This window comes from Myodes glareolus, chromosome 24 (assembly GCF_982192425.1).
Source record: "Myodes glareolus chromosome 24, mMyoGla1.1, whole genome shotgun sequence".
Classification (NCBI taxonomy): Eukaryota; Metazoa; Chordata; class Mammalia; order Rodentia; family Cricetidae; genus Myodes; species Myodes glareolus.
The window spans coordinates 49595448-49606683 of NC_142049.1; the positions used below are offsets into that span (position 1 = coordinate 49595448).

Sequence of the window (11236 nt, forward strand, 5' to 3'; positions counted from 1 at the left end):
TTTCTTGCCAGTGGCTTACTTTTGCCACAAAGAAAACAAACTCCATGTGGAGTTTCTTCGGTGCCCATCATCTTCTCTGAAGTAGATTGTTGCTGCCAGGAACAGATATATCTCACTGTCATTAAAAAAAAAAGAGCCTACATTATTAAAACATCTTAAATGATATATTCTATAGATCTCGGAGGTGGTGTTTGAAGATCACCTGTCTATCTAAAGTATATCTGTTTGATCTTGAAAACTTACTTAATGTGACTACAAGTTTGATTGTGATGACTAACTACTAACTTGTATTTCTTTATATCCTAATTAGTTGGTAATAATAACTTTCAAGGACTAGAAATTTGTGTTACATTGTTAAATGAGGTGTTTAGGTCCTGTGTAGGTCCTGAGATTGAGGGAATGTACCACTACTCTCCGGCCTGTAGAGCTGACTAGTACAGTTGCTTTACCCTCTGCTCTTCAGGTAAGCTTTATTAAAATACAAATAATACACCATTGTACTGGAATTTGCTCTATAGACCAGATGCCCTCAAGCTCAAAACTCTGCCTGTCTCTGCCTCCTGAGCGCTGAGATTGAAGACAATGCCATCATACCTGGCTCCTTAAAATCGTAAGTGAAGAATTACATGAAGTTTAGGGTTGGCAGACCTGGGTTTCATTTTCCATGTGACTTGGCATTCTGTCACTTGTCCAAGGAGCTATGTCTTTACCTACAGGGTGATTTCTGCCCTGGTCAGGCCTGCTCAGGCCTGCTCAGGGCTCACGGCAACCCCTGAATGACTAACAGTGTGATTCATTTCAAAAGTGTGTGACCCTCAAAGATGTAGTCCTGGATTTCACTCTGGAAGACTGGGAAGAGCCGGAGCTAGAGCTGGGTCGAGAGACCTGTTCTGTGATCTGGCACTGGACAACCACTAGAACTTTTCTTGCTCAGTAAGCGTCACTCTGATCCAGGGTTCCTTGGTGTACCCTGTCACCCACAGGATGCTGGCATCTAATTCACAGTGCACAGGACAGCACTCTGAACATTGACAGTGCTGAGCCTGTATAACCTGCTCTGGTCCCTCCCTGGCTTCTTCTTGCACCCCCCCCCCCGTTTCCTGCTTGTAACTGTATAGTCTTTTCTTGGGCAGGTGGTTCAGGACCCTGTGGTTGCTGCCCTCTTCGCCCACACAGCTCAGTCCCATTAGAACACACGACCTGCCAGGTGGTGGTGGTGCACGCCTTTAATCCCAGCACTTGGGAAGTAGAGGCTGGTGGATCTCTCAGAGTTCAAGGCCAGCCTGGTCTATAGAACTAGTTCCAGTACAGCTAGGACTACACAGAGAAAACTTGTCTTGAAAAACCAAAAAGAAAGAAGGAAGGAAGAAGAAAGAAAAAATTGCACATGATCCCCACCAAGTCTGGATTCTCCTAAGTACTTGCTGTGTCGTCTGGAATGAACCTTTGGGATGGGGACTGGTGATCTGCTCTTTCCACTGAGTGTTGCCTATGAGTGCCAGGAAGCTGCGGGAGTCTGTAAACTGTCAGAGTCTGTAAACTGCGGGAGTCAGTCTGTAAACTGCGGGAGTCTGTAAGCTGCGGGAGTCAGTCTGTAAGCTGCAGGAGTCTGTAAGTTGCGGGAGTCTGTAAGCTGCCGGAGTGAGTCTGTAGTTGGATTTTCTTGTCAGCAGCCAGCTGGCAAATAATGCCATGGAGACTTGTTATTAATTATGAAAGCTTGTCCTTTAGCTTTGCCTTCTTCCCAACTCGCTCTTACAATTCAAATTAACCTGTTTCTTTTAAACTACATTCCGCCACGCGGCTTTTACCTCTCTCCCACTCTGTACATCTGACTTGTTCCCTGGTGTCTCTCAGCCTCTCTTCTTCCCAGAGTTCATTTCTCCTCAGAATTCCCACCTGTTCTCTTCTGCCTAGCTATTGGCCATTCAGCTCTTTATTAAACCAATCACAGTGACACATCTTCACACAGTGTAAACAAAATTCCACAGAAGTCATAAGCCCCACCTTGTGCTTGGTGAGCCTGAAGATTCTTCCTCTTAGTTCCATAGTCATCCCCCTCCGTGCCAGGTATTCTGAAACAGAACTTTAGAGAGGAAAAGTACTCTCAGCTGTGCTCCCCAAGAGCACCCCAGCTTAGTGATTCCCTAGGAGCACTCAGAGGTCTCAGCCGTAGGAACGCACTGTAGTAGAAGAACACAGAGCAGGCTGCCAGAATGCAGGCTTGCATGGCTCTCAGGGAAGTCACATGGATGCTCTGACTCTGTGTGAGGAGTGCCGGCTAGTTTCTTGTCAGCTTCACACACGATGGAGTCTTTGGGAAAATGGTCCTACCAGGTTGCCCTCCAGGCAAAACGATGGTGCATTTTCTTAATTAATTATTGGTGGTGTCACTCCTGGGCTGGTGGTCCTGGGTGCTATAAGAAAGCAGGATGAGGCCATGAGAGTAAACCTGTAAAGAGCATTTCTCCATGGCTTCTCATCAGCACCTGCCTTGAGTTCCTGTCCTGACTTCTCTCGGTGATGGAGTCTGATCTGAGATTTACGAGCTGAAAGAAACCCTTTTTTCCCAAGTTACTTTGGTCCTAGTGTTTGGTCTCAGCAGTAAAACCCTACTAAATCAAGAAGTGAGAAGCACTTGCTCACAGAACCCTTCCTCCTGAGTCTCGGAAGGAAAGCAGGACTCCAGTGTAGACACAGGAGCATTCCCCATTCAGCAGCGCCAGCATGACTCTCACAGAGCAGCCAAGACCGTCAAACCCACTTTCTGTGTTGCAGCCTCATGGTAGGAGGGCAGACCCCTTACCACGTCTACCCCAGTGCACATCCACATGGCTTCCCATCCAGCAGCCAGCTCGCTATGGCTGCCACCTCTGCCTCATTTCATTTCCTCTAATCAGTCCATTCTGTATTTTCCAAGAAACACCAGAAAACTTTATCCCTAAAGAAAAGAAAAAGTAAAATATATCATGTGGTGGGCCCCTTCTTCCTTAGGATTTTATTATACCAGGGCAGCTGTGTGTCCCTGTCCGTCCTGCTGGCTGCCGTGCTCCCCCACCCCCGCAGCTGCAGAAACACCTCAGGAGGTTTCCGTCAGTGTCTTTCTGTTCTTACACTGTATCTCACAGTAAGAAGTGCATTGACCTTGGCTCCTACACAGATCTGCGTGACGTTCAGGCCAGAAAGCTCCTGCTGTGCATCTGGATGCCCTCCATTTCTGGACTGTTCTTTCTCAGCAGCCTGACTTTCCAGCCAGACATCAGGGAAGAGCTTGACGCTGTGGTCAAAGGATGCCTGAAAGGCACCAGTCCTGGTGAATGAGAGGAGCGCTCTCTCCATGGTCTGACTCCGCCTGAGATCCCGCCCAGCCCCCAGCAAGTCTATCTGTTTTCTACACATTTTTGATGCCCAGATTCAAGAATTTACCTAGTGCCTGTTGTCCATGTTACAGAGGGGACCTCACTCTGGCATGTTATGTCTTTGCCTTCAGAACAAGCATCCTGGTGCCTCTCCAGGGCCTTTTTACCACAAGGGATACTTTCTACTCAAAATTTACACAGCCCTATGCCTTGTGGCCTCTGGCTTCTACCTTCTTCCTGGCTCAGGAACAGCCGCATTTGGGAGCTTAATGCTGTCAGGCACAGCTGCTCTATCATCTCCAGTGCCAGACGGTGCATAGGCTGTGTGATGGCCCTGACGGAGCCGGCTGCAGTGAGAGAAAGAGGAACGACGTCCGGGCAGGGAGGCTTCACCATAAGGAAGACTCAGAACTAAAGACCGCAGGTTTAGCTCCACCCAGCTGGATAATCCACAGTTCCTTGCTTACTGCCACCTGGGTATTGAGGATTACTGAGGTGCCAATCTCCAAACCTCTCAGGATCCAGAAGGAGAATGAATCATATGTCTTCTCATCCTGTCCCCTTGATTCTTACAGTGTTCTCCCCAGCCCTCTCTCAGTGTTCTCTCTCCTCCCGGAAGGGCTCCAGTTTATATACCCACACAGACACAGTTAACAGTTCTTTGGCAATAACAAGGATACCAGGCATGCATCTCACAGGGTAAGAAATCAGATAAGGCTGACAAAACGGGTGCTTGTTAGCTTACTTGTCTCAGAGGGGGAGTGGCTGTGAAGCCCGGGGGTATCTGAAGAGGGTGGTAGATAGAGGAAGGGCTATGGTTTCCTAAGAGGGAGAGGGAGTTTGCGTATTCACTACATTGGTGTGGTTAGTTAGGCGAGAAGTTTGTAATAGATGTAAAAAGAGGAAGGAAAAAACGTGGCCTTGCTGTACACCCTGAGCGTGTCTTCCGTGGCAGGTGGGAACATGGCCCTGTGTTAACCATGGCAACCAGCGTAAACTGCCGGAAGAAAGCGGATGGTGCCTGATCCACATTTAGCATTTTTGCCAAATGCTAGCTGATTAAAGGGTTTCTCTTAGCACTAGATCAAGGCGAAACACTGTGGCTATGTAAAATCCAGATTGCCTCTTCCAGCCCTGCACTAAGCTGCGGGGCGCTCATACCCACTGATGCCCAGGAGAGAAGGAATTCCACTTTCTGGGGCTGGTTTTAAGTAGATTTAACTGTGAGAACAAAGGTTTGACTGAGTGAATACTTTCACATCAGGGCCCCAAGTTGGAAAAAGGTCATCCAGTTACTAGTACAGAAGGGAGTTATGCCCAATAATTGATTAATACACTGCTGAGGTATTTTTTGGGATGAATCCCACTGAAGAAGGACACTTAAAAGAAATCCCACACTAGCTCAGAATTGAGAATAATAGAAGGTTACTTATTTAGGTGTAGACTCACAAATCAGAATTCTCTGCTTGGGACAGGGAACAGCAACCGAATCCTGCAGCTGGAAAAGAGGCTGGACGCATGCTTTACATTGGTATAAATAGTATAAGAGGCCACACCCAAGTGTGCAGGTAACTTAAAGGTTACTGACTGTAGGATTTCCTACAGCACCTCCCCTTTTGTTTAAATAAGAGAATTCTAAGCCTAATACAAAACTATATACATTAAGAACAAATATATCAAACAAGAAACATAATAAATGTTTCAATAATTATCCTATCCTAATGACTTTAAGTCTTGTATAATAAATAACTTGGCCAAGTCATGAGAGGAAAGTAACTACAACTATCTAGTCTTTAACCCCATCGAAGATCCAAGAAGGGAAATAATATTACTTGAGTAAGCAGGAAGTGCAATCAAACAACTTCCAAAATGTCCAACAAATGATAGAGACAACTGGCTACCTGGGCAATCACCCAAAGTTTCATTTGCAACGTTGAAGCGACCAGCTTTGGCTAAGGCCTAGATTAACTGATAGACCATTTTCAGAGGCAAAAAATTTTTCAAAACTGTCTTACCCTGTCTTGGCAAGATTTGACAGTCTTTTTCCTTGTGTCCTGCTTAACCATGTACCTTGTCAGTGGTTGCCAAGCAGGAAACAAACTCCGAGTGGAGTGTCTTCGGTGCTCAACATTCTCTCAATCAGTGCTGTCAGAAGCAATTGTGTCTCATGTCAACAGAACTCTGAGTTATTTAAATGCATATTCTACAGCTCTTTGAAGTGGTTGAAGATTATCTATCTATGCAGAATACAATCTCTATGTATCTAAAGAACCTGATTAGTCTAACTATAAGTATGACAAACATAGATGACTATTGATCTATAATTCTTAATACCTATATAATTTAAAGACCAAGACTTCATATTATAATATTATACAATAAACAACTCTGCAACAAATGAGAACAATGACCTCAAAATGTAAACAATATATAAGTATCTTGATCAGAGGTAGAAATTCCTAAAATTGTATCAATATACAAAAATGTTTTAAGCAGAGGTAGAAGCATGCATGTATACAATATGACAAAATAAATTTTCCTAGGTATATAAATGTTGTGGACAAAAATAGGAACATATTCAATATAATTTTAGTTTGTATCAATATACAAGAATCTATACCAATGTAAATTATTATTTACAGTTATTATTGCCTATAAATAATAACTCATAAGTATTCACTCTATTACTCACTATTATTATTAGTGTGAGTAAGCTTACACTAATCTGTTATCCCATCCAATTTTCCTTTTTTTTTAGAGAGATCCCTGAGGTTCCATAATTTCACCCCTACCCCCAACCCTATACCAATTATAATCAACCCCTAAATGATGTCCCTAACCTTGAGAACAAACTTTGTTGGGAGAGGGGACATTGTCTTCTAGAATTACCTCCAGCTATCACGAGGACAATTTTCTTTCTATGGGATCCTGTGAAAGTAAAATGATGGTTAAGTTCCAAGATTACTGTCTGGTATAGTTGCAAATAGTTTATGAGTATTCTGTAGGATTTTTCTGAGCTTCCTATTTGGAGTTCTGGCAAGAATGTTGTAAAAAAGTGCATAATTTCAGCTAACCAAGTTGGAACCATCTTGAGCAGCTGGTACCCAAACAGGTCATATAGTAGTGCTATCAGCATCATGACATCATATCAACCAGGTGGAGTTGTTGCTGTGGGGCCCCATATTCTTCCTAGAAACTTCAAAGATTACTGCAGGGAAATTCATTGTTCTTTGTGGAAAACTTGCACATTATTTATATAGACATATACAGGCATATATATTCAATCAAAGGTACAATAGAGACAAAAATAGGTATGAGAAAAATTAAAATTTTTCTAAATTCTTTTTTTCTGACGTGAGTCAGAAACTCTGAATGTTTCTTTTAACAACTTGCTTGGATGTAGAGAAAAGAAGGTTTCTACAGAAATGACAGCGACCATTCAAAAGGCAAATATTCCCCAAGCTTTGCAAATGAGGAAATACAGGGGAATGCGTGACTCCCATGGTCAGCCTAGAGATGGCCAGCTGTGCTCTCATTGTATAATGCTGTGTATTACAATACCTGGGAGGTCACTAATGTGAGCTTTCTGAAGCCTTTTGCTTGTGCTAGTGTTCCTTGATGGTGAACAACTTGGGTATGTGCGCCTCAACTCTGGGTTATGTTTTTGCCACTTCATCATATAGGTTTTTCCAAGCATAGACAGCACATGCACACGTGTGCACAAATGTATGTGTGGGTCTCCAATAGTAGCAGCTGCACTTCGCAGTCACCTGTGTCTTTCCCTGTCGCAACACATGCTGTGGTAATGAAAAGTCCTTGGCTGACTGACCTTCATATTTCCAGGACCCCTTATTCACAGCATGAGAGGGGCCTTGATGTGGGATTCCCCTCTGTATGCTGTGAATACCATTGGTTAATAAAGAAACTGGCTTGGCCTGAAAGGGTAGAGTAGAGCTAGGCGGGAGAAACTAAACTGAATGCTGGGAGAAAGGAGGCAGAGTCAGAGAGAAGCCATGGAGCTGCCAGAGACAGACATGCCAAAACTTTGCAGTAAAGCAAAGCCACATTACTAGAAATGGGTTAAATTAATATGTAAGAGTTAGCCAATAAGAAGTTAGAGCTAATGGGACAAGCAGTGATTTAACTGATACAGTTTCTATGTGGTTATTTCAGTTCTGGGCAGCTGGGAACAAACAAGCAGCCTCCCTACGACGGCATTGTTGGTTGATGTACTCTCTGCAGTGGAGAACAATGTGAGCAAAGATCTGGTGAGGAGGAAACTAGAGCAGCATCTTGACAGTACAGGCAAGAGACGGCTTTGAAAGCTGTTGTCTGTCAGGGCCATGTCCAGGCTGAGAGACGCTGAGCAGTCTCTGAGGGACTCAGTGATGGAGAGCCACCAAACCATAGAAGGTACTGGTTCGGGAGAAGCTGATGATGGCACAGGACATCAGGAGAGAGGAGAGGACAGTGTAAGAATGGTGTAATTGGAGTACTGTAGTCAGCTCCCTTTACTCTACAGCCTCCCCAGTGATATGCGAAGGCTTACTCTTCTGACTTTTTGAGCCCACCACCCAGATCCCAAATAAATCACACACAGAGGCTTACTCGTAGTTATGATTGCCCGGCCTTAGCTTGGCTTGTTTCTTGCCAGCTTTTCTTAAATTATCCCCACTACCTTTTGTATCTGGGCTTTCCCTTTTCCTACTTCTGTATCTTACTTTCACGCTTACTCTGTGACTGTCTGGGTGGCTGCCCCTGATGTCCTCCTCTCCTTGCTTTCTTGCTCCTTTTCTTCCTCTTTTCTCCTCTATTTAGACTCTCTGCCTGTCAGCCCCACCTATCCTTGCTCTTGTCTTGCTATTGGCCATTCAGCTCCTTATTACACCATCAGGTGTTCTAGACAGGCACAGTGACACAGCTTCACAGAGTTAAACAAATGCAGCGTAAACAACAGCAACACACCTTAACATAAAACCCCCAATACCCCAGGGTTAGTGTGGAAGAGTGGATAAAGGGGCTGGGAGGCCAACAAGAAATGTGGAACCAGATTTTCAGTTAATGATGATGACAGAGACAGGAAAAGAAGAGGGCTGAGACATTTCTAAGGTGGTTTGAAAGAAATTGGTACCTGAATCAGGGTAAGAGGGATAGCACAGTATACTAGGGAAGAGGACTGGATAGATGTGGAAGATATCCCTGTCACCAAGCACCCAGGATGTCGTGAGGGAGAAGAAGGTATGCCTGGGAGATGTCTTAGTGAACTTGGATTCATGGTCATGATGATCATGGCCACGGTTCTCCTCAGCTAAATCCTTATAGACCCTCAGCTCCCTTTGTGACCATTCTGGGCTTTCCATCTCTTACTTCCTGCCATTTCCAGACAGGACGCCACTGACAGACGGGCTGCTCTCCAGACCTTTCTCATTTCTGTTTTCAGCCCACTGACCCAGGGAACAGAAGGCATTTATACATACTTTCTCTCTTTCAGAAGTGACTGAGACCAAGAGTTCTCCTTTGCAGCAGGGCTTCTCGGAAGATGGCCTTTCCCAGATTATGGACACATTTTCCAAGGAGGAACTCAACTTTGAAGGCTGTATAGGTGAGGGCTGGTTAGGTAGTTTGCTAGGAAATCCAGAAAGTTCTAACATCTGACATTACAAATTACAAGAGTCATAAATTCAAGAGCAGCCTCAGTCCTGGGCCTCTCTTTTCCATAGAAGAGGATGCTATGATGTCTGATATTTGCCAAGAACCCAGCTCCAGCGACACTGCGGGAAGCCGGGAGTGACCGCAGCTGTTACTTAGAGCAGAGCCAGAGGGACTCTGTCCAGGGAGCAGAGCAGAAGAGAAGCTGTATCGGTACAGTGAGTATGGGAAAAGCTCCAGCCAGAGTCACCACCTCCTCCAGCACTGGATTATCCATGCAGGGGAGGGGCTCAGCAAGGTTGCTTTCCTTCTTGTGCGCCCAGAGACTTGAACAAGCTATAAATCCTCCATCTGCCGGGAATGCAGGAAAAGGGTCAGTCAGGATATCCACACTGGAAGAAACCTGTGTAAAACTCAAAGTGATAACCTCAAAAAGCCATCCAGGAGTCAAAGTGGCCCAGCCACAAAAGCTGCTACAGAGTAGAGGTGCTGACTCAGCAAAACTGTGTAAGCTTCAAGGTTGGGACCAAGAGAAACCACCTGCTAGTAATAGTGACCCCCAAACACTGCATAAAGGGCCTTCTTTATTCACAGCTTAATAAAGCACCAGAAAACTCTCACAAACACTAAGTCCTACAGATGTGAGGAATGTGGGGGCCCACTCAGCCAGGCCTCTCATCTAGCTGGACACCAGAAAATCCATACTAGAAACTCTATGAATGTGCTACATGCCTTGAAATCTTCCACGGAAGGAAACATTTTGTCCAACATCGAAAAACTCATTTTGCAAAACTTGTCTTTTGAGTGTCAAGAATGCAAAAAGAGGGCTGGAGAGATGGCTCAGAGGTTAAGAGCACTGACTGCTCTTCCAGAGGTCCTGAGTTCAATTCCAGCAACCACATGGTGGCTCACAACCATCTGTGATGAGCTCTGGTGCCCTCTTCTGGCCAGCAAGCATACAGACGGACAGAACACTGTATACATAATAAATAAATCTTAAAAAAAGAATGCAAAAAGACTTTAATCAGAGGTCATCATCCATTGAGCAGCAGACTGTTCGTACAGGAGTGAAGCCATACAAGTGTAGCGAATGTGGCAAAGCTTCCAACCACTCCTCCACCCTGAAGATCCTCCAGAGGGTTCACAGTGGAGAGACTGCCTTACAAATGCGGGAAAACCTTCTGTCTGAGCACGCACCTTAATGAGCATCAGCGAACCCCTCAGGTTACAGGGGCTACCAGTGTCCAGACGTGTCAGCCGTCCTAACATCTGTTCGGCATCAGCGGAGCCATGCCGCAAACAGGCGCTTTGCCTGTGCTGCGAGCAAGGAGACCTTCAGCCACAGCCGACACCAGCGAGTGCCTGTATGAGCGCGCGCCGCGTGGCGAGCTCTTCGTCTGTGAGTCAGCTCTGACTTGCCACCTGAGCGTTCACACCAGAGAAAATACAGGCGGGAAGGTTTTAGGTCCGAACTCAAGGCATACTGAGAAACGCTTTAAGTGGAACAAATATGGAAAAGCCTTCAATCACAACAGTTACCCACGGCAGCATCAGAAGAGTCACAACATCCTGTGTAGGGCCTGCAGTCTGGGATGGTACGTGAGCCTGTAACTAGGCTGGAGATTTTAAAACACCTGCACACAGACAGAGACACGAGGTCACGGGTCATCCTTGACACAAGAATGCCAACTTTATTGTGCTCCAGGGAAGCTTATTAAAGAGTTCCTTCACTGATAACCATGCCCCAGCTTTTGGGATTTCCAGAATTCACTCCCTGCCATCAGGAACTCATGCAGGCTGCTCAGGGCACAGGAAAACAAGTTGTTTTGTTCAGAGCAGCTGCAAGCATAACAAATCGTTTACAGGAAATTCAGGGTCTGGGGGTCCACAGCCCCCAACAATCCTGTGAGTGTAACCAGTGTGGGAAAACCTATGACCAGAGTATGTGGCTCATTTGCCATCCGGGCATCCATGCTGGTGTGAAGCCAAAGGAACGCACTGAGCCTGAATCTCCATGCATAACGCCTCTGTCACTGAGCATCAGCCTCCCAAAGTGAGCACCCATTAAATGTAACAAATGCAACAGGATCTTTGATCACAGTGCCCAGCTTTTGAAACATCAGTTAATTCACACTGGAGAGAAACCCTTTACATGCCGTGAGTGTGGTAGAGCCTTTAAGCAGAGCAACTCCCTTGTTCAGCACCAGAGAATCCATATTGAAGAGAAG

At 45.4% G+C, this 11236-nt stretch overlaps 2 pseudogenes; both read left to right on the plus strand.

The window, feature by feature from the left end:
* Positions 1-8577: 8577 nt before the first annotated feature.
* Positions 8578-9813, plus strand: Znf473 (zinc finger protein 473; annotated as a pseudogene).
* Positions 9814-9890: 77 nt separating this feature from the next.
* On the plus strand, positions 9891-10942 carry LOC146889997 (zinc finger protein 473-like; annotated as a pseudogene).
* The last annotated feature ends 294 nt before the right edge of the window (positions 10943-11236 follow it).